Source organism: Corvus kubaryi, unplaced genomic scaffold (genome assembly GCF_017639235.1).
Source record: "Corvus kubaryi isolate FWS band 111438036 unplaced genomic scaffold, C.kubaryi_AGA036_p1.0 37354, whole genome shotgun sequence".
In the NCBI taxonomy this organism is placed as follows: Eukaryota; Metazoa; Chordata; class Aves; order Passeriformes; family Corvidae; genus Corvus; species Corvus kubaryi.
Genome location: NW_024581116.1, coordinates 4,512,169 through 4,536,357, shown reverse-complemented (window position 1 = coordinate 4,536,357; position 24,189 = coordinate 4,512,169). Strand labels below are relative to the sequence as shown.

The following is a 24,189-nucleotide window of genomic DNA, read 5'->3' as shown; positions in this document are numbered from 1 at the left end:
TTAGACTGAGTGAATTCTGTCAAAAGAGTGGAAGAAGCCAGTGGACTGAGTACCCCATGTGGGTCAAGCAAGGTGCGTCTCCACCTGGGCACAGCTTTTGCAGGCAGGTCTGCTGCCTGTCCCTGCCCCAGGAGAAACATCCAGGCCCTTCCTGCAGCCTGAGCTCTGCCTTGCATTGAATCACAGAATACCTGGAATGGGAAAGGACCCACAAAGACCACTGAGTCCATCTCCTGGCGCTGCACAGGATGGAACCATAGAACCCCTAAGAATCACACCATGGATTGTCACACACTCAGAGTGTGTCTGAGTGCTTCTGGAGCTCTGTCATCCTGGTGCTGTGACCATTCCTGGGGAGCCTGTTCCAGTGCCCAGCCACCCTCTGGGTGAAAAACTTCTTCCTCATATCCAACCTAAACCTCCTCTGACTTCAGGCCATTCCCTCAGGTCTTGTCACTGGTCACCAGAGTGAAGAGATCAGTGCCTGCCCCTCCTCTTCCCCTCACAAGGATGTTGAAGACCACAGTGAGGTCTGACTTCAGTCTCCTCTTCTCTGGGCTGAACAAACCAAGTGCCCCCAGCCATTTCTCATACAGCTTCCCCTCCAGAGCCCAGTTGCTGAGTTATGTGGACTTCAAATATCTCCACTCAGCCAGTGGAACATTCCTCCATCAAAAAGTTGCCCTCTCTGCATATCCTCCGGCCTCAGTGGCCACACAAGCTGCCATCCTGAGCCTTGGCTCACTGCCCAGGGCTGCCCTTGGTAGGGGGGTTGGGGGGTGGATGCCATTAGCCCTGGCCCCCTAAAGCCTCATCAGCTGCTCTGGTGAGAGCTGCCAGCTTCTGGAGGGTCCTGGCACTCCCCTGGGCTTCCCCACCCCAGGAATTCCCCCTTTGTACACCGTGATCCCCTGCCCTTCTGCAGAAGGTGCTAAGACCCTCTGCGAGTGATAAATACAAAAAAGTTAATTAGATTGCTAATTAAATGCCATCCAAGATGAAGTGATTAAACATTTATAGGAAATTTTCTAAAGATATTCTCCTGCAGAACTTGGTGAGCCAGCCTGGATGTAATTTTTGCAGCAATATGAAGCGCCAGTCCCTAAAAAAGTTCTCCTGCCTTCAGTGGGTGCTGTGCCTGCCCAAGGGCAGAACTTAGCAGTGTCACAGCCCTTCTAGAGGTTTCCACTCCTTTTCCTGCTCTTTTTCCCAGAGGATCTCCTTAGTTACTACAGTGACAGGATCCTTCTGACGCCCTGTCCAGGTGCTGGATATGCAGCTTGATGTTGCCATGAGGTCTCACAGACATCCGTGCTACCACACTGGGAGTCCGCAAGGGTTTCTCTCTCAAGAGAGATGAGTTCTTGCATGGCAGGTCCCAGGCATTCAGCTTTGCCCTGCACTCCATAAAACAGACACAATGCCACGCAGAGATCATCAACGAGGCTTGCTTGTGACATACTGAGACATCTGAGAGCTCCTTTTAAGCATGAATTACAATGATGATAGCACATTTCATTTGTGCTAAAATTCTATTCCAGCTATTTCGATCATCCACAAGACAGTAACACCAGCTCTGGATGGGGGAAGAATTTTCTTCTCAGAAACCTACAAGAATTATCAAGCATTTTTTGTGGTTTTGTAGAATATTCTCATGAAATATTTTTGAAGTGCCAGTAATACCTCTGCAATCCCAGAGATAATGGGATTGGTTAGACAGACATTTTTGCATTACAAACATCTTCCTGAAATAATTTCAACTGCAATTCCTAACCTGCACTTAGAATATGTGTATGAGAGCTGCTATTTTTGCTGCTGTAGCAGTCACTGAATCAGGGATCTGAGAATTAAAGAGCACGAGCTGTTACTTTTAGGAGCTGAGGCTGTTTTTGTCTTGTCCTTTTGGGATTAGGGCACAGAATGGGTTCTGCAACACCGTCTCCTCAGAGCACTGCCTGTACAAAGCTGTTTTCTGTGTGCTGCCTCAATATTTTGGGTACTTTGACTTTATGGAAAACAGAATTTAATAACTTCTGCCTGCAGAAACACACATAAAATGAAGGCAGCTTCCCTTGAGCCAAAGTGCTATTTTATAAAAAAACACTATGTTTGAGGCACAGCCTTACTTTTAAATTCAGGTGGTTACAGCAGAAGGAGTATTTGTAACCTGAGTCACAGGGAATATTAGTATATCACATATGTCCCAGATGTGGAACTGTACAAAAGGTTTCAGATTCATCTTTCTTCTTTTCCTCCAAAAAATCAGATTTCATGATATTGCATAAAGTTTTCCAAAATCCCAGTTCCTAAAACAACAGTAATAATGTAATTGGAAAATAGTCACCTTTCTTTAATAACAATGGCCAAAAAATATTGATCTGAAATTATATCAATTTTCCAATTTCTTTGGATTTAGCACTGGAGAAATGTCCAAAACTGAAATAATTGTAGGATCCAAAATATATTTATTTCTGGATTTTGCCTTGAAATTCAGCAAAAATTATCTGAAGGGGTTTTTTTTTCAGTTCAACCGAAGGTTTTTTTTTTGCTTGAGCTTCTACTTTCCAGAAGTATCAACAGACCACAGAAAATTGGATGAATCTTTTACACTGATTTACCCCAGTGCAATTTCCAGCACCTGCAGAATTGAAATACGATTGGTTTTCTTTGTCCCATTTAAAGCCAGCAGGTGACTCATTCTCGGCTCTGATTGCCAGGATATCATTACCACTGTCATTTTCAGTCACCAATCTTTGGGCACAGGAAGTTGTAGGCACCTGCACATTCTTCCAGGCCTCTGATGACACAAACATCTTTAGGCTGGATGGCACTGAAGGACTGAGAAGAAGACACCTCAAGCGTCCTGGAATTACCTCCAGTCTCATGCTACCATTGAGTGCAAGATCACAGTCTCTGATGGGAAACAGGGTAGGAAATGGAATGAACACAGGTAATGTAGGAGCTGAAAAAAAAAAAAATTGAACTGGATTTTCTTCTGTTATGTTGATTCCTTTGGGGATGGGTTTGGTTTTAACCATCCCGTCTCACTTGAGAATTTTTACCCAAGGGATTTTCAAAAATCAGGCCTCTGACAGCAAAATCCAGGGAATACCAACCTTTAACTAAGGACCTAATGTTATCTTGATTTAAGAAAACTGATTATATCAGTTAACACATATTGTCATAAAATCCATGTGCCATTGGAAAGAATTGGATGAGTGTACTGTAGTTGTCTTTGTTTAGATACAATCAATAGATACTTATTGATCTCTTCTCAGAAACTTCACCCAGCCTAAAAGCCATCCCATAGAACAACCCCAGGTGGGCCTTGAAATGACAGTGAGACTCAAAGAGGGATGGTTTAAGCTTGTACTTTGTCAATTCCCACCACTCTGATTTTTGCCAGAGTGCTAGATTAATTTCATGACATCTTCTTTATTGTTTGAATTCTTACCAGATGAATATGGTGCTGGAATTTTTGATGACAAGTGTATACTACAGTTTTGGCCAAGAGCAAAACTGGAGACAGTAAAGCTTAACAGTCAATGAGGTCCAAAAAGCAGAGCTCTGACTCTGCAAGATGTGCTTGCCCAAGTAGAACTGATGCTCATCCAAGCCCTTGGGGGACCAGTCAGTAAAATCCTTTAAAGCTTTCTTGCCCCTCTGATCAGACTCTAAGACAGGAATTGCACCAATTTCTGTCGAATATGAGCAGTAGTTGAAAAAATATGTTTGCTAAGGGTATCAGCACTATTTTTCCTTGTCAAGGTATCTGATCCTACTGATTCCCATGTACCTGCATAATCTGAATCAAAAATTTGCATCATTTCTTTGGAGTTGCTTTTTGGCCGATTTGTGTCAGGAATGTGCTTCCTGCTGTTTCCATTGTTTAAAAGGCATCATTTGGGAATGTTCACATACTCCTGCAGGCCCTGGCCTTGCTCTGTGCTGAACAGGTGATGGTTACTCCTTGCACGAGGGGCAATGGAGCTTTTCACTGCTCACACTTGATCTCTCTCTGGATAGGACTTGCATGCTTCCAAAAACACAGGCTTCTGCTGGAAAGGGCTATTCTTGTGTTTTCAAAGGTAGAAGGAGAGATACAAGACAGTCTGGTGTTGCAGCTGAAGGTCAAAACAGTCTCTAAGAGCTCCCGAGTAATCCTACATATGTACAGCACACACAAATCAATCTAAGGTCTAAAGTAGACCTCACCACCCTTAAAAATACCTTACAAAGACTAAACTTAAGAGGAATGACACATTTTTAGTTTTCATTGAAACCAGAAACCAAATTTGAACAAAAAAGTATTATTTAACCCTGGGCAAAGTATTTGGCTGCAATTTCAGGTGGTCATGCCAAGACCTATCTCCCTTTTCCACAAGAAGCAAGAGGACCAGCTTCTTTACTCAGCTCACCCAAGAAAAAATTGAGGGTACTTTCCTGCAGAGAGGAAGAGTGGTTAGAACTGGGTTGAGCTGGGCTCAGTCTCAGGAAGAAATTTGGTCTCACAACCCCACAGAGTGTCTGTGCTGCACAACTGATGCCAGGCAGCACCATCAGTCTCTGTGGCTGGTGTTGTTTCACATGGGAGGTGTAGGATCTGGACCCTGGGCAGACCCCAGACCCTCCAGCAACTCAGAGGCTCCAGGCAAAGCTGGTGCCAAGAGCTTCTAGTGAGAGGTAACAGTCCTCTGGGAGATGGTTGCTGTGGCATAGTCAGGCAAGAAGAGAAGTTTTTGGACAAACATTGCTGGGATTGGTTCACAGGATTTGTCTTTAGCAGGATAACAGTGTGAAAAACAGCTAACACTGACCAGCTTAACATGGGCAGAAAGCAAATCATAGAATCAGTTAGGTTGGAAAAGTCTTCCAAGATCATTGAGTTCTTTGACTGAACATCCCCATGTCAGATAAACCATAGCACTAAATGTCATGTTCAGTCATTTCTTGAACACTTCCAGGGATGGTGACTACGAAACTTCCTCGGGCAGATCATTCCAATGGTTGATTACCCTTGCAGAGGGGAGCAGAGCCAGTGCTTCTCCAGGGATGGTCTGGAGTCAGGGTTGGCATGGCTTTCTGCTGGTTGTTGGCCTTTGGGGAAAATCAAAGGATTCTGGCCAGTGTCAATTTGCAATGACAGAAAACTAGCAAAGGCTTCTGACTCTCGATATTTTACATTCATGACTGAATATTAGTTTAAAGTGGGGTGGATGTGACAAATCCTTCCAGTGTTCTCTGGCATACCAGCAAGTGCAACGAGTGCATTTGAATGGCTATAGGCATTATACCCCATGATACATGGGCTTTGCCCTTCCCTGGAAGCCCATCTCCAGAGGGATAAAGTGAGCTCTCTGTTAGACACCCCTGAGGCCAGGCAGCTCTGACAAACACGGTTGTGTTGTTGGCTGAGCACTTAGCAAAAGCTGTGTACCTAACCCTTCCTCTTTGCTTTGGCTCTCTGGCAAAGTACAAGTCAAACTCCCTTCTCCACCTGATCATTTCAAAGAACATTTTGTAATACAGATACCACGCAGCTGAACACAGCCACTTCTATCTAGGGCAGCCTGATCTTGAAGGGATTTAATGTTCAGATGGAGGGAACATGACCTTCCATTTTTAAGCTTCCATTTCAACACTATTTATAATTAACTGCATGCATAGGCCTTCATGTACTTTGAAAAGCTGAGGTTATGCTTGTGTTGCAGAACCAGGGGAGACAAGCTTGTTGTCCTGATATACTTAGACCACCAAGCTGCTTTTTAAGGAAGAGCTGCAAAACAGTTTTAGCTAGTGGCTACCCCTGTAACACTTTGATGTGTGCAATGTGATGATCAATTGACTTTTCAAAGTAGACCATCAGATTCTGTGTGTTTGTGGTTCTCATTTGCTTTGATCCTTACAGCCAGAGATAGTTAAGCAGGTGCCAGAGGAGGGTGCCGCCAAATAAAAATTCCCAACAAGTTTCTCTTTCTAGATTCTTTTATACCTAGTTTTAGAAATTATAAATAGGCAAGGAAAGCTGGAAGCCAATGAAACATCAGTGCCAATACTGGTTGGTTCAGACATATTCACTTTGACAGTTTCCTCTGGATTCATAGATAAATTTCCATGCATCTTTAAGTGACACCTTTTCCCTGAAGATCAGCTTTAATTTCTGGAAAACAAAGCAGCAGCATTGCAGCTTTCCATGCTAGGAGCATTTCAAGTACAAGGATCTGACTGCTCCTCTGCCTCCTGGGCCAGGGGGAGGAGATAATTCCGACAATAGCTGCAACTGAACATCTCAATTACAGTAGCAGCAATTTTCCAGCCTGGTTACTTTGTCAGGTGATAATCTGCGAGCCCTCATGCACAGTGTCACTTGGAGCAGCCCTTCTTGCAAGACTGGTCTGTCACACAGCAGGAATGTGATGGCTTTGCTTCAGTATTTTTTTTAGCACCATGAAATCATTCTTTAGATATTAGCTGAATGTGTGTGCATTGTTAATATTTCGCCTCAAAAACTGGTTCCAGTGAGCTTAATAACAGAGTCCCCACTGAAATCAGCAGACATTTTGTCTCGATAAAGTGTTAGAGCAGGTGGAAGGACTCTAAGGTAAGCAAGAGTGGTAAAAATGCTGACTTTGCTGGGTTTTTTTACAAAATGTAGTGAAAATTCATTAAAAAACCCAGAGAAAAACGAGAAATTGTTGAAAGGGTAGCTTTGGCATTTTCAGAATTACTTAAAAATATTTTTGCAATGTACTTCAGATTCATTTCCTGAAGTTTGAGAAAATATTTCATCTGTCATGAAGAATATCTTTCTGTTCCTTCAACTTAACATTTTGGATTTTATCTATTTACATAGTTGTTATATAAGATCCAGTGCAATGTGGTGGAAAGAGAATTGACTGAAGAAGCAAAAGCATTTGACTCTCCACTCAGGTACTGAGTTGTGTCACCTACAAAATGCTTTAATTTGTAGGATTTGATTTTGGGGAGGCCCAGTCTGTCAAACTGCCTGAATTTGGGGGTACATACACAGGAGACTGTGGCAAAAGTGCTCTCTGCAAGCAGCCACCCACCCAAAGCCCACACAAATTGCAGGAGCCATCCAGTAATCTTTGTTCCTCAGCAGAGGAAAATACCCTTTTAGCTTCATTTTGGAGAGAAGCCATTTCAAGGCTTTTCAGCACTGCAGGCAGGAATGAGATAAACTGCCTTAGGATGATATCCAAAGGATCACTTTTGCTGTGGCAGCAGACTTGGTTCAGGAAGAGAGGAAGGGCTTGCTGCAACTTTGGGAAATGACAAGAGTACAGAGCTGAGGGGCACCAGCAAGCTCAGGGTGGTTTTAGGGTGTTGCAAAGGTTTAGTGAGGTCTGAGACAGTTTAGGTGGGGAGCAGAGCCTTCCCTTGCTTTGGGCAGCTGCCGAGGAGGCAGCAAAGCATCGCCTGTACTGCAGATGAGAGCAGCCAGTTCTTCCACCCTGCTGCTCCTGCTGCTGTGCATTGATCTATTGATCTCTGCTCCTCACAGTCCTTCACACTGTCCTAGTGCCTCTCATGTGGCTTTAAGTGGCAGGATGCTCACTCCCAGGAGGTCACAGGTGAGAACTTCTGTGGGTGAGCAGAACTATGGAACATCACATCTTCAGAACCCAAAGCCCACAATCCTCCTTGCCTGTTGCATGTCCCAGCAGAGCCATTCTTACACTTGACCTACAACTTTTCCATAGGGGAAGGAGACTCCTAGTGTGGGTGAAGAAACACCAAAGGGCTGATATCTGTGACTCCATCATCGTTTCGTGGTCTGGGGACATTTCCTTGGCTGCACTGTCACCCTTGGCTGTGGTCCCTGTTCTGGCACCAGGGTTTTCTTTAATGACACTGGCAGTCCTGGCTGTTTTGTTATATATATTCCAATTCCCAGGTACTGGTTTCTGCTGACCTGATTGAATATTTGTGCACTAAATTCATTGTTCACAGTATATAACCTCTATGCCATGCAAACAGTGTAAGACCTTTTTAGAGTGGCCAACTGTTTTTTGAAAAAAATGCAAGAGAGAATAATAGAACTGGCCAAGTGTAAAATTCAGAGCAATTTAATATCCGGCATAAAAGAAGTTCATTCAATCTAAAGAGAAGTTGGAGAAGGCATGAGAGCATGTACCAGTGGGTAATTCCAGGTCTTCCCTCTCATTAAACCACATTGCTGAGCAGTGATGCCGAGAAGCTGCACATCAAGGGGATGACAGAACTTAGCAGACATATTTCTGGGAAGATGAAAAACAATCAACATCACCTGAAATCAGCATCACCAGAAAATGAAAACAACCCCCTGTGATTCTCTGAGGATTCAGAGGAGGCTGGATAACAACTGTATCTCTCTTGCAACAAAGAAAGAACTTTAGTTTATTAAACAAATGTTTCCCCCGGAGTCAAATGTTATCAGCATTCAGCAATGTAATTTGTTTCTTCGGAAAGCTGGTATTCAACACATTGACAGTGGCAGGAAAACCCCTTCGCTATGAAGGTTTTCCAATTCCACTTCTTGCCCTGTGTTAGCACCTGGCATTAGCACTGCTAATCCAACAGGTTCCTGCATCCCCATTGTCTGGAACTGGCTCCTCTGAGAGCTAGGGATGGAAGGTTCCTCCTGCCACAGTCTTTGAGAGGTGGGGAAGCTCAGAGCACATGCAGTGATTTAGATCCTCTGTGATCTGGGCACAGGGAGGAGGCATCTGAGTTTTAGTTCTCCCTGAATGTCCCCTGGGCTTTTTGTGCTATGGGAGGAGGTTGGAGGAAAGGCTGTGGAAAGGCTTTTTAACAGCCACCAGGGAACTGGGAGGGACAGGGGCTGGGACTGGTGCTCTGGTAAAGGAACAGCTGAGGCTTTCTGCAGCCTGGTGCTTTTCATGGCTCTGGAGCAGTCAAGGGGAGCAGCAGAGCTGTGATGGATATGTAGCTTTGTGGATGGCCGCCCAGCCAAGCCGTGTTTATCCATCCTGTAGCTGAACATCCGGGACAAATCTTTCCATGCACAGCTCAAGTGTTGACTGAATCTCCCTGCTGAGTCAGGTAATGTGATATGCAGAGGACATTAGTACCACTTTGGTTCAGGTGCCCCAACTCTCTCATGTGCCAGGTGTCGCCTGGTTCCCTGCCCTTCAAGTATCTATAACCCATATGAGAGAAGAAACCCTGCATTTCCTCCAAAGCAAAAGCCTTTTAGTCATGGAAATAAGGCAGAGCTGACCAGTTGCCTTGTTTTTTGTAGTTATCACACAGAGGAGATCTTCGAAAGTGGGGAAGCATTAAATCTGGCTCCCAGGTGTTTATGGGCATACTTAGCATGACAGACCAAGCTGTCTAAAAACTTAACATGCTGCTGATATCAAGAGCAGCCCTGATGTATTTGTGCTGCATTGAATGAAAGAGCCCTGTAAGGTCTGGCATAAACTGTCCATGCCTGAAGTGTGATGTGTAAGAGAGCAGGAACTGAAAGAGAATCTCAAAAAGGAGGATATTGACACAGTGACAGGGACGTTTCTCAAACTGTGGGTCTCCGTCTCTGAGGCTGGCATTAAAATGGGACAGCAGGCATTAAAAGAGATCTTTCACATAAATCCTGGCAGTGCTCAGGGAACAGGACAGCAACTCCCTCTGAGCCAGGGAGCAAGGATTGCTGCAGCTCATGGTTGTGAGCACACGCTGGAGAGTGAGGAATGAACTTCAGACTTGATCCTGCAGGGGATTTAGCTCTGGAGACAGAAGGGGGATTGATAAACCTGCTTCCAATGGCTCTGACAAACACTGGTCTCATGGTACCATTCAGAGTGAGTAAGTGGGAAACAAAAGTAGAGTTTTTTTGAAAGGTGGGCAGGAACTGAGACAGTATAATAAGGACCCAACCACTATTTCTGCTCTGTGAACAACCAGGAAAAGAGAGTGTGCAGAAATAATGAGAGCTGTTTCACTAGTTCTGGCTATCCAGACTTGAAGATTGGCTAGCTAACTGCAGAGTCTTCCAACTGATGAATTTGCAAGTTGCCTTAGGACACTGTCTCGATAACTTTCCCTTGTAATAGAAATACTTCTTCTTAACCATTATGGTGTAGTAATATTTTTTTGTGTGTGTGTGTGTTACATTAATGCTGTGGCACTCCAGGCATGCATAAAGTTTATCTGCATTAGTGCCCCATGAGTCTGTATGTCTGGAGACTGTAAAACAGAAGACAAACCAGCACGTGGAATGCTGTGCCAGAGATACCACAGAAGAGATATCCCGGTAACCAGAATATTATGGGTACCACAGAATAACCAAAGAGCATGCCAGGAAAGCTATTAAAAATAAATATAATGAATAGAAGCACAAGGAAAAAATAATTTAGGGAAAAAGAAAATCAACAAATTTCACAGAAAATGAGGGAAATAAAATAGGAATGGTTAGAAGAAGAGAAAAAAAAAGTTAAAATGTAAAGAAAAAATCTGGTTTTAATCTGAGCTCTGTGCAGCACAGAGACTTAGGAACATTTGCCTATTGCACCATTTGCAGCTATGCAAAAGGAACAATGAGGGCAGCTCATCTGTTCTTCTCTTACTCTGATGAAGAGAGACATGCTGCAGGCTGGAGGCCAACAGAGAGCTTTGGTTTTACATGGGTCAGTTTATTTTGCTGCTCACTTTCAGTTTGGCTTCCAAAAATTTTCCAGGAGAACTTTATTCTTGCTCTCTCCAAAGCTTCTCCTACTTTGCATTCTCCAATGTATTTCTGGAATTCGATTTTTTTTTTTTAATTAAACCCTTTTGGTTTTATTTTTAGCCCTTCTATCCTCCCTTATTTCTTAGAAATAGCTAGAAAATAATACTTCAGGAATTGTGATATGGAAGGGGAGGGGGGAAAGCTTCCCTGCTCTGAATCTGCTGACTTAATTCTATACAAGCTCTAGCTAAGGGGAAAGATATTTCTGAGCTCCCTTAGAAAATGTAATGATAGATTTAATTCCATAGTACATGTTTTGTATGGTGCTGTGGGAGTTGGTCAGCTTCATTCTGAGGCCACTTTCTATCACCTTTTAAAGGTTGTGGCCATCAGGGTTTCCCTGGGGACTTAAAAAAAAAAAAAAAGGGTAATAATTTCTCCCACCTGAAAAAAATCAAGGGGGAACTGACTGTCAGTCATCTCTTGCCAGGGAAGTTGCTGGAGGAAGTCTCCAAGGAAGTAATTTCCATGTGGATGAAGGACATGAAGGTAACTGGGAACAGCTAGATTGGATTTACCAGGGTTAAGTCTTGCTGTACCAACCTGATTGCTATCTGTGAGGAGAAGATGGGCTCTGAGAACGAGGGGACAGAAGTGGATGTTTTTTTCCCCTGGTCTTTAGCAAGTCCTTTCACAGTCTCCCATGGTGTTTTTACAGCCAGAACAACGAGGTGTGGCTGGATGGTTGGACAGAAAAATTCCAGACAAACTGGATGGATTTGGCCATTTTGTGTATTACAGCAAATTGCAACAAATTGGGGAGTAACTGATCACCTGTCGGACAGGGCTGCTACTCAAAAACTGGCAAGAAAGAAGCTTTGCAAGAAAGGTCCTGGGGGAAAGCAAATAGAACAGAAATCAGCAGTGTGCTGTTGTAGTGCTGGTGTGGAACTGGATCTGGAGCACCCAACTTATAGGGAAAGGCTGAGGGTGTTTGGTTTATTCAGTCAGGAAATAGAAGGTTAAGGGGTGATTCACTGAATTCTTCCATGTCCCAATGAGTGACTGGCAGGAGAAACAGGCTCTTCCCAGAGACAGAGTCAAAACGGACAGCAGGAAGAAATTACAGCAAGAGGTATTTCAATATGTTGTTCATAATGGAAGTGTTAAACACTGGAACAGCTTGACAAGAAATGGCCTCAAGTTGTGCCAGGAGAGGTTTAAATTGGATATTAGGAAAAATTTCACTGAAAGGTTGGTGAGACATTGGAATAGCCTACCCAGGGAAGCGGTGGAATCACCAACCCTGGAAGTGTTCAGAAGGTGCATGGATGTATCACTTGGGCATAGGGTTTAGTGATGAACACACTGGTGCTGGGTTAACACTTGGACTTGTTCCTAGAGGTCTTTTCTAACCTTAATAACTCTATGATTCTGTGATTATAAGATTGGAAATTTTCAAAATCTGAATAACCTTGAGCAATCTGATGTTACTTTGAAGACAGCTCGTTGAGAAGGAGTTTGGACTAGACCTCCAGATATCCCTTCAGATACAGTAGTTTTTCCTATGATTCCATTGTATGAAGGACTTTTATGGCATACAGACTGCAAAATAAAACTCTGCCAACATTACCTAACACAGCCACTAGAGAGAAGTGGGAAAATGAAGTGTTCTTGGTTAGCATTTGTCATATCTGTGTGGTCAATGCACTTTTGGAGAACAAATCATAGAAACCTTGGCTGGAACAGACCTCCAGAGAGACTTAATCCAACATCCAACCTCAAGCAGAGCTGTTGCTGACAATAAATCATGTCAACCATACATTGTTTGGTTGGATTTTGAGAAACTCAGACTGGAGATTCAAATGCCTCTCTCAGCAAGCTATTCCAGGCCTGCACCACCCACCTGGTGAAAATGGGTTTCCTACTAACCTACCTCAACCTCCCAAGCTGCACTTCATGGGTATTGCTGAATGTTTTACCACCAGCCGCTATTACTGAGCTGAATTTGGCTCCATCCCTTTTAAAATCCTTCAAGTGGTCGGCAATTAGATTCTTCTTTGGATTCCTTTTTCCAGGTTAAACAAAAAACTCCCCTGTCTTCTTGATGGTTGTATCCTCTAAGACCCTGACAACTTCGTTAGCACTCTGCAAGTGGTTTTCCAATCACGTCTTGAAGAGGAGACCCAAAGCAGATCGCAACACTGAAGGTGTGAATTTCCTATAAACAAGCAAGAGAAGTTTACTGCTGTTGCAGCCAATTATGCAGTTTGAAAGACCCATGTGCAGAATTTTGTGTTGTTTCATTTCTGAACATTGTGAGATTCTGTTGTCCCCAGGCTCAAGTTCATCAAGTTCCTTGTAACTTGAAGTTTTACTGTCATTTGACATATTTCCACACACTGCATCTTCACCTGCAAATTTGCTGAAGATGCGTTCTGTCTGATCATTCAGGCCAGTGATAAAGATGTGGAATAATATTGTCCCAGAATCAGTCCCCATTGTACTCCACTTACTGGTTGCCAGCTGGATGCTGAACTATTCATTACTGCCCTTTAAGTCTGGTAATCCAACTAATATCCAGCCCATTTAAGCCCATTCATCCAGCCTGTATTTTTCTCAATCACAGAAAATGCTTTGCAATCCCATGTCAAAAGCTTTACTCAAGATATTTTACCACCACTGCTTTTCACTAGAGCACTCACTCAGGGTGATGGGATTCAGCAATAAGCAGTGGCTGGATAATGCAGAATGAATTATTGGCATCAGCCATCAGGATGGATGTTTTCAAAGGGCAGTTAAGGTCTCACTCCACACTCACACAGGATGTATTCCCAGACAGTGTGACACAAACTGCCTCAGCCTGGGAAGCAGATTCTGCGCATGAGTTTATCCCCAGCCTTGGTCTGAGCAGCCTGGCTCCAAACCAAGTCTGGGACTCTTGGGATCAGGATGCAGTCAGAAGTACATATCCCATTCCTGACTGCAGACATGCCACTCACACTGAGAATCCCTATCAGTCCTAAGGATGGGCTGTGTATCTCATGTGTGACTTGGCACCTTACCATTAACACTTCAAAAATTAGGTTGGACATGTTGTTTTGGCCATATTTTTATAGAATAGACCTACTACTACATAGTGCTGCCCCTTCCTCATTTGCAACCACCACGTATAATTGAGATCAAAGAAGAGGTTTCCTGTTAAAACAGATGTGTGTGTGTTAATTCTTTATTTTTTGTGAGGAGTCAGGTTCCTCAGCTGGCCCAGTGCTGTGACAAGAATACCTCTCACTCTTCGCAGTACATTTTCACAAACTCCCTTCCTAACACCGGAGCCACAGCTAAAGATGTCCATCTCACAGACATGTTCACCCACCTGCTTATGAAGAAGGCTCTGCTTCCTTCGGGTAAAGGGTAAGTGATGTGTCCTGAGCTGCTTGGTGTACAAAACTGAAACCGGATGAAGTTTGATGATGCTCATTTCAAAGCAAGATTCCCTCAAATTAATGTAATGTCCCAAAAGAGTGCATCACTAATCCTACTTCTGCACTTGTACACAGAAAGTACAGCAAAGTCACTGCTTCTCAGCCCTCTTAATTAAAAAGAAGACCTCATGATAGCCAATTGTCCCTTCGGACTAAGGATTTGCTTATCTCTTCAAGCTCAGTAAGCAATACAGACTTTATCCAGAAATGGGATGAGAAGAACCGAAGAGCAAGACTCCCCACCCCGGTAAGCCTTGTACTAAGCCTTACAGAAGTTAAAAAGACATCTGCAAGATCATTTTTAACAGAGTGCAGGAAGCACAACAGCATGTGGCATCTTAACAGCACCGAAGCATCCAATTGTAAGTTGCCTGAGCTCCAAGTGAGGCCCGGGGCTACCGTCAGCTTTTCAATTTGCTAATGCTTGCAGAAATAATAAGTGAGCAGCAGGTAGAGTCAGCTGAGCTCAGAAACTAATAAACTTACCTAAACAAGTGGAGATCTCTGTGTATTTTACTGCCAGCTGCACTGTGCTTCAGCTATGTGAAACATAACACAGTCCACTGGGATCCATGAAATTGTGTTAGCACATCAGTAACATACTTGAGGATACACTTGTATCCTCACTCATGTACACTTTTACACTTGTAAATAGTTCCCGTGGTACTGCAACTCCTTGCTTGGCCTGCCAAACGATACACATCAGTATTGCAGAAAAAATCTGATCACAGTAAAGAAGTCTGAGAAAAGCAAGTTAAAACTTTCTACAGCTCCTTCTTCTCATTTAGCTGCCATCCTTCAGTCAATACTGACTCTCTTTGGGATCCTAATGACATTGTCTTTTCATTTGTCTTTGTGTACAGAGAATGTTAACAGAGAGATCACTATCTGTATTTATTTCTACAATAATGGATATTCAAATTCGTTATGTACATGCATACCAAAGTTATGAGGGTAGGTAGCTACTTCTTTTTCTCTCTACATGGCAAAGAGAACTGTTTAATGAGGTTATATGGCAGGGAAGGAGCAAAGAAAATGTGATAAAATTATATGGGGATTGGACCAATTAATCCACAGCTCTCACTAATGTGATTTGCATGGGCAAGGAATATACGGTTCGCCCTGCAGTATTTTCTTGAGACACCTAGGATCATTTATATCCTCCTTTTCTATTCAAAACAAAGGGAATAACTGCACGTTTTCAAGGAGAAAGCTTAACACATAAGTCTCCTTTGCCATTTCTTCCTGTGAACCAAAAGTAAAATGGCTGCCAGATGCTCTGGTTACGGCTGTTAGAGATTTATGGCTTCAGCCCACAGGCAATGAATAGAATAAGAAGCTAAATTTAAAGACAATTTTATCAGTATAAACACAGAGACATGAAAAAGGGAAGACTTATTATATGCAAGGAATAAACTTCAAGGGGAAAACACCACTGGGAACCCAAGCAGGAAACTATGAGAGCAAGTGGCCTCTTTCAACATCTTTTAAATACAACAATCAAAATTGTAGTATTAAAATTCAAGGCTGGAGATGCAGTTTAAGGTGATGTGGCTCTCATACTTTATGGGAGAGCTTGTACAGCCCACTTGGCAAACAGCCTGGACAATCATCCCTGTTTGCCTTGAGTGTGAGAGCACACAGGGAGCACGCATAAAACACACAAACTGGAGGGCAGTGTGCCCCAAACTCATCATATTAAGATGATGACCATCAGCCATGTGAAACAGTAACTGGTGATTTCTAAAGGGATTTCTGAAATGAAGAGCCATCCCAAATAAACTAAAGGAGCGGCATGAAAATTTGTGTTGTAGTAGAGAAATCTTGAAGGGAGAGGAGTAGCAGAGTGGGCCTGGTTTGGGTCTGCCAGAAGTTGCCCTGTGGCATCACCAGTCTGCCCAGGCTGGGCCAAACATCCTCCCTGGGGATGCTACAGGGATCTGGTACCCAGCCAGCGAGGGACAGCACGGTTAGAAATCTGTAGGAGTTAACATTTGTAAGTATCTAGTCCTGTGATCTTCTGTCACACAACTGAACCTGACTCTGAGCAGACAGTTCGCCATTTGTCAGTTAATCATGTGTTGATAAAAAATGAATAAACTGCTTCTGTTCTGACTGAGCTTAAACACCTAAGCAGGTTTTGCCCCTGCCACATCCTCTCACATAATCTGTGACTTCTGTCATCTTAGAGTACCTTCATACAAGCCCAAGTCATCTATCTCCCACCAAGTTTTAGGTTCTGTGTTCTGGCAGATAAATAATGCATAGACTCCACATTTCTGGAGCTAAATTGGCCTCCTGTGGAGAAAACTATTTGCCTATAGCATGTGCTAACAGATTGATTTTGTTACGTTTTCCACAAACTCTTCCTTTTGCTAGCTATACTCCCCCTTCCCAAAACTGTCCCAAAGTCACAAGGGCTCCCAGAAGGATGATCTCTCAGGGATAAAACAGAAAAGCAGCCAAGCCTCTTGTCACCATTGTCTTACAAAAGTCTTTGATTACCTATTCTTCATCCTCCTGAGATATGTTATTTCAACTTATATTTAAGAGTAGCACTGTGAAAGTTTCTCACACTTTCTGCATCAAACTTAATCTCTTCAAGGATCTGTTCCACGGGAAACAGTTGTTTTTAGAGTAGGGATCTTTGGCTTTTCAGAATTCACTTTTGATGACCTTGGCAAACTGGAACAGAGCAGTGTTAAAACCAATGCACCACTGCAATAAATATTGCATTGTAATTTTAGCAAAGCAGTAGCACTGATATACACTTATAATTGAATGCCACAAACAGACCGGCATTGGATGAAGAAATATGGCCAACAGAAGCTCTTATTTTATTTGCTTCCCTCTTTTAATTATGACTTTGTCTCTCTGTATGTAGAGACAGTTGTTAATTTCCTGGACCACTGTCACTCAGAAATTTTTAGGACAAGCTGTCTCCTCTGATCACACATTAGCAGGTATGATTCTTCCCTGATTAGCTTTCTGGTGTGTTCATAATTAAAACTGGAAATATTAGCAAAGCCAGATTGAGAATTATGATTGATTGTATTTTTCCCTAGAAAAGGCACTTTGGAGAAATCATCCCATGTTTTTGTGTTCTTCTCATAAATTTTATTTTTCTAGTCTTTGTCTGTAACTGTCATACTCCCATTCCCCCAGTTTTTCAATAAAAATTATAGGTATGGCAATTCTGGGTGATAGTTGTCATGAATAAAGTTTAAACTAGGAAAGCAAAGAACCTCAATTCTAAAATTTTTGAAATGTTCTCACTATGATTACAAATTGTGTAATCTTGAGCTGTTTTTCCCTATAAAACATTTACTACATATCTGATCTAACTGAAAGCTGGCTTGGAGACAGCACAAAGACAAACTACCCAAAAGCAAGGTGTGTCCTTGGCTGCTTTGTTACAGTGGTTGAATTTAGGGCCAGATTGGATTATTTTTCCTAGGATAGAGAAATTGCCTTTTGTTGCCCCAGGGGATTTTAGCATTAGATAACAGGAAAAAAAATCTTCATGGAAAGAGTTGAAAAACACTGGAACAGACTGACCAGGGGAGTGATGGAGTCACCATCCCTGGAAGTGTACAGAAAACCTGTGGAAATGGCCCTTGAGGACATGGTTTAATGGTGAATATGGTGGTGGTGGCAGATCCACAGTTGGATTTGGTAATCTTAAAGGTCTTTTCCAACAGTAATGACTCTATGTTTCTATGATAATCAGTGTGGATATCCTTAGAGTCAGTAAGGGCTCAGAAACCATTAAGAAGAGCACAAGTATTTTCTTGTTACTTTCAACTTGGGTAAGAGAATTAAGCTAGGAAAGTTTGTTTTATCACTTCTATTTACCTCTCAGACCAAAATGACCAGGTACTGGCTACAAGCTTAATAATATTCTTGTTTATCTTCTGTGTTTCTTACTGTTGAGAAAATTTAATTTTTCAGCCAACATCTTAGAACCTGACTTCCTCTCTCCTAGCTGGGCTGTGCAGCGCAGAGGGACACTGTGGTGTTGTCATAGGTTAGCAAGCATAGTCCCGGAAGGGACGTCCTTGCTAAGGGGTGCTTACAGTTTCCTCTGGGAACTGATAGAACCTATCAGCTGGCCAGTTTGAATATGGACAATTCTCTAAGCCACTTAAAGTTGTGATCACCTCTGTGATCCACATTTAAGAATAGGCAAACTCCCCCCCCAAGCTCTCTCTCGTTTCCGGCGCTGGGACAGGTGGCTGCAGGGCCCGAGCAGGGCCCAGTGGGCCCGGCCAGGCCCTGCTTGGGCCAGGCCGGGCCGGGCCACGGCCATCCTGAAGCCATGGACCTGTTCCAGCCGTGGAACCCCCCCCACTGCCTTGCCGTGGGCAGCCGGAGCGGCTCGGCTCTCCCCCCTCTCCACTGCGATAAGAAAAAATTCAACATTCCAGCTGCAAAGCTGCAAGGCCGAGGTGAGATTAACCCTTTTATTGCTGTGAAGAGCTGAAAACCTGAGGGAAGAGAGAGAGGAGATGCTTAAAGCTGAAAGTCTGTTGTGAAGCTATGATATATCAGAGTATCCTGTTGTAATTTCATGAAGATATGGGGGGTGGAGTGTTCAACTCGTGAGCAAAAGCACCTGCGCTGAGATAGGCAGATGCTGACGCAGCTGTAATTTCATGAGAAGTTTGGACAGGGAGAGATGAACCAGATGAGGACTTTTGCTCCAAACGGGAAAGGAGAAAACCTCAGTCCGTAGAGATGCTCCCAGAGATAGTCCTAAAGATGAAGATGATGAAGACCCTTTGCTCCCAGGGAAGGAGAAGGGCCTCTGTTTTTGTTTCTGAACGGCTCAACCTTAAAATTGTACCCCAAAAAACTTCAAGAGTGGACCCTCGAAGGCAGTTGTGGGAAAAGCTGCAAGTCGGGGGAAAGGACTCACACGCAGGCAGAGAGACTCCTCTTCCTAAATGGACTGAACGATATTTGGAAGTGGGCGGCTGTCTCGTTGTGATAATGTTTTCATAGCATGAGCAAGAAGAGACTTCTCTTTCTAAATGGACTGAACAAGGTTATTATGGAAGTGGTAAACAGACTGAACATCTTAAGGGTTGTCTTTTCACATCGTCAGTGGGAGAAGGGAGGAAGGTGGGGGGAGGAGGAGAGTTCTGAAGGTGGTATTTTTTTTTTTTTTCTTCTTTTAGGTCTGTTAATAAACTTCTTTATATTCTTTCAAGTTTGGTGCCTGCTTTGCGTTTCTCCTAATTCTTATCTCACAGCAGATAAACAGTAATGAGTATTTTGGACCAAACCACTACACTAAATTGGTGTTTCCGCCCGGTTACAAACCGAACCCGCGACAGGTGTAGATGTGCTTGTTCACAGTGACAGAGCCAGGGCAGGTGGGTCTCACACTCTGTTAGGGATGCTCAGTAATGGGAGATGCCTCTGCTGGTCTTAGAGCATCATTAAAATTAATAGCACAGGCAACTTGCTCAACTGAACAAGAATATTCAGAAGCAGACTTCAGGTCTCTAAGTCAAAAAATTCTTTAACTCTCTCTTTCTCCTTGGGATTAAGTGGAGATTCCCCCATCTGCCTGCCAACCTACAGAGTAAAGACCTTGTTTAGGACTTAAATGGATTTTGTCTCAATGATCTTAAATATTGTTGAATATGTAAAATACCTGAACATAAGCAGAAATTACCCTGAAGAAGGAAGTATCTTTTTAGCATGAAAACAAACTCTTTCTGCAGTGTAAACAACCATTTTTCCCCCCCAAAATTAGAATATTTTCTGTTTCAGACAAGTCTAGAACACGTCTTTCAATGAAGTTTCAGAATTTCAGTCTTTTATATTGTGGTCCTAAAACCTCCTCTAACCTCTCAAAGCCTTTGCTGCCAGGTTGGATGGGGCTCTGAACAACCTGGTCTAGTGGAAGGTGTCCCTGCCCATGGCAGGGGAGTTGGAACCAGATGACCTTCGAGGTCCCTTCTAACCCTAATTATTCCATGATTCAAGTCTTGAAAATAGCATAGGTCCTGCATCCCAGTTCATGCATCCAGACTCTTTCTCATGTCATGAGACAGGCAAGGATGGGAGGTTTCTTCTTACTTCCAAAGCTGTTGTGGCTGCAGTTCAGCCTCCTGCTCAGGCTCAGAGTGTTTCTCCATGACAGCACTCTGCTAACATAACTGATCTGGGCTGTTTGACACTGGTTATAAAAATTTTCAATGTAGACTCTATTCAAAAGAGAATCTGGGCTTTTGCAAAGCAGTGGCTGAAATGGGGTGGCATTGGCTTAATTTTTTATTCCAAGATCAGCTGCGGACCGTCAGTTGGTGAGCAGTCAGACTTAAGGATGGACTGATGGTTTTTTCTTCTTTTCCACCTTTCCAACTTCTTTTCACTTTTTAATTCACATCCTGAAGTTAGTGATGAACATGTTCATCTTTCCCTGATGACCATGGTAAAAAGCAAATTAATCCTTGATGTCTCTATACCTTTGAGCTCCAATCTCAGTTTTCAGTCATTTTGAAGCGACTTTAAAGGGTTTTGAGTGAGAGCAAGGAACATATTAAAAGTTACAGGAGTCTGTTGAAGAAACAGAAGCAGACTGCCAGTCTTGCCAGTGCATGAGGTACCTTGTGAATAAACACACCTGTTTTATGCTGCTGCTGTCTTTCTTTCTCAACCAGTTCCCCCCACTGTGGAAAATGAGATGGATGACTTCAAACACAAGCACTTTTTGCAAATAGACTGGGTTGTGGCTAACATAAAATCTAGCATGTCTACTTGCAGACAATAAAGCATCAGATGGGATGGTTTAATCATGGCTAATTTTCAGTCCTGGACTGTTCTTGGATTTCTCAGCTTGTGTCTGCTGTAGGTCAATGTGAAGCCAGTGAATTACATTTTTTTGTGCCTTTGGTAGAATTCCTTTCCTGCACAGGCATCTGCATTTTGGCTGTGCATCCTGCCAGAGTCATACGAGTTGAAACCATGAATTTCCTGCCCCCTTTCTCCACTCCTGTGCACTCTGTACAGTGCCAGCCTATGACTGGGTCGAACAATGGTGGCGACAGCGGGGAGGAGCTGGAATGGCACAACCATTCCTTTGCTTTGTGAAGTTCCAGACAACACCATTAGAAATAGGCAAAGCTTAGGGTTAGGCAAAGCTGAGTTCAATGTGAAGATTTTATTAAGAAACACAACTTAGTGAAGAACCACATCAAGTGTTCACTGTAACCCCAGAGCCTTGTGACCCCAGACACTTCTGATGAGAGTCCACAGGAGACTCAAAGTGCGACGACAGGGAGTGGGTTTGACCTGACCCAATGCCTCTTCTCTGAGATCATGGTCTTCCTCTGCCCCTCTCTGATCCATATGATCACACAGACAGCTCTGAAGAAATGCTATAGAAATAGAGACTTTGACAGTCAAATCACAGTGTGTCCACCAGGGTAAGGAAGCTCCTTAAACAGATACTGATATGCCCAGCAGTGCATTAACAGAGGCATGAAAAAGCCCCACAAATGGGAGCATTGCCAGGCTGAGATGCAGGGTTTGTGTCAGGTCATAGCAACTTGACTCAGGCCTTGTTAATGTTTTTCCATGTTGCCAGCAAGAGCTGGAACCCATTCCCAAGCTCAGGAGAGCCTCCAGTCTCTGCTCCCAGCAGAGGTAGTGAGGAAGGGGCACAAGCTCAGCAAATTAATCTGTTCAGGATTACATTTCAGGAAAAAAATCCAGGGCAACAGAGAGCTGAAAGATCTCATTCTAGGCATTGTGGGAGTGGGTGAAAAAGACCAGTGAAAATGAACAGGAAGAGGTGAGAAGTGACTGTGGTTGATTTTGTATTCATCTATCTACTGCTCTGAATCTGCACAGATACTGAGGTCTGTAAGTCTTGGGAGATTTTTGAATTATCATTTCTGGCTAAGAAATTAAATTTCAGTGAAAACAAGTGTTGTATCCATTCTGTATAATGGGAGGCATCTAAAATACCCTTAAAACTATCTCTTTTGGTATTTTAGGGGTAAAATGATGTAAAAATACTTTAAATTTCCCATCTATTTATTTTATTGTAAAATCGTATGTAGCATAAAACCAGATAATAAACACATAGGGATGAATTTAAACAAACTACATGGATTTCATGCAGAAAAAAAAGTTTAGCACTTTTTTCCTAACCAGAGCAACAACAACTCAGCAACTGAACTTCCTTGCAGAAGTTAATCTACTTTGCTCCCTGCTCAATTCTATTTGTGAGCTTTCCCAAGTATTAAGACACCTGTAAGGGAAAATATTTGTCTAGCAAACTTACAAGTGTTGTTTTCTGTTTCCATTCTCTTCTCCTTGCTAACATTTTGTGGGCATTGCAAAGTGAGTCTGAATAGCTTTAGTTCCTTTGTAGTTGACTTGTTATTGGTTAAGTTCAGAGACACCCCTTCTGTGGAGTCCCAGATAACTGTATCCAGCGTTGGGGTCCCCACACAGGGAGGACACTGGAGTGAGTCCAGAGGTGGGAGACCAGGATGATCAGAGGGAAGGAGCACCCCTCCCATGAGGAAAGGCTTGGAGAATTGGGATTGCTCAGCCTGCAGAAGAGAAGCCTTGGGGTGACCTAATTGTGGCCTCCCAGGACCTAAAAGGAAGTGGCAAGAAAGATGGAGAGAGACTATTTATGAGGGTCTGGAGAGCCAGAACAAGGGGGAATGGCTTCAAGCTGAAGGAGAGCAGGTTTAAATTGGATATCAGGAAAAAATTCTTCACTGTGAGAGTGGTGAGGCCCTGGCACAGGTTGCCCAGAGAAGCTGTGGATGCCCCATTCCCAAAAGTGTTCAAGGCCAGGTTGGATGGGGCTTTGAGCAACCTGGGATAGTGGAAGGTGTCCCTGCCCATGGCAGGGAGCTGGAACTGGGTGATCTTTAAAGTCCCTTCCAACCCAAGCCCTTCTATGATTCTATGATTACCTTCCCTCGAAATTGTTGGGTGTATAATGCCAACCCTACCTGCACAATTAAGCTATAAGAACTGAGGTAAATTCAGATGATTTCTGGAATTATTGCAATGCACTTAATGGCTCTGCAAAAGCAAGTTTAACCAATCTACAGATACACCGAGGTTCATAAAAGCAATGGTGCTATGGACAGTCCCAAGATGTGAATATGCTGATTAGGGCATAAATAGTTCTGCACTTCACAGTAAATTTTACTGGATGAAATGAAGGGTTTTGAAAGAAAATAGTAAGAATCAGATCAGCTGGAATGTAATCTTTTTGGATTGTTAAACATCAATACAGATTTCACACTTGGTATTAGCAGAGTCAAGTGTTGAAACAGCATTGCTTTCACTGTTGGACACTGTGGTTCTGCAAGACAAGTGAGTCTCACAAGCACACAGAGACTGAGAATGGTATCGTGGAGAAAAATGCACCATGAGCTCACTGAGCACTGCTCATTTTTAATGGGTATCGAACATTATTCTCCTCCATCCATGGGTCTAATTTGGTCTTAGTAGAAACAGTCATAGCTCCTGCTGAATTCGACATTTAAGTGAAAGGATAAGAGGGGATAAAGACCAGACTGCAAGGTTACAGAATCTAGTGATGCCCCATTACACTCAAATTAAAAAGTGCTAAAAGTGACTTTTGTAATCATTTGAAAATGGATGGAAACAGGGCTGAGATGCATGTTTTTGTAAGAATTTTTTTCCTTGGCTATGAAAAAGGAGCTCATGTTTGAAAAAACCACTCATTTGAAGATACTAAAAATTAGACTCCATGAGTAGGGTTTTTTGTTTGTTTGTTTGTTTGTTTGTCTGTGGTTTTTGCACGTGGAATGAAAGAAGGGAGAAAAGAAACCCCCCACAATTAGTTAGTTGAAAACTGGACTGCTGCACAAAATGCAAGGCATTTAATCTAGTCTATTTTGTAATGCAACATAGCAATTCACAAGCCACAGAGTCCCCAAAAAAGATATTTAAAATGCAAATTGCACTGATTTTATTTCATCTAATTCTTTGAATACCTGATGG

The 24,189-nt window shown here is 43.0% G+C and overlaps 2 long non-coding RNA genes across 3 annotated transcripts in view; both read right to left on the bottom strand.

Annotated features, from left to right (window-relative positions):
* Positions 1-24,189, bottom strand: part of LOC121666926 — a 51,031-nt gene that overhangs the window by 14,727 nt on the left and 12,115 nt on the right. The gene's annotated exons all lie outside the window — the stretch shown is intronic.
* On the bottom strand, positions 4,599-22,851 carry LOC121666927. The gene is made up of 3 exons (XR_006016845.1): positions 22,660-22,851; positions 10,050-10,052; positions 4,599-4,610 (listed from the first exon to the last, which is right to left on the bottom strand). It is a non-coding gene; the product is annotated as an uncharacterized LOC121666927 (long non-coding RNA).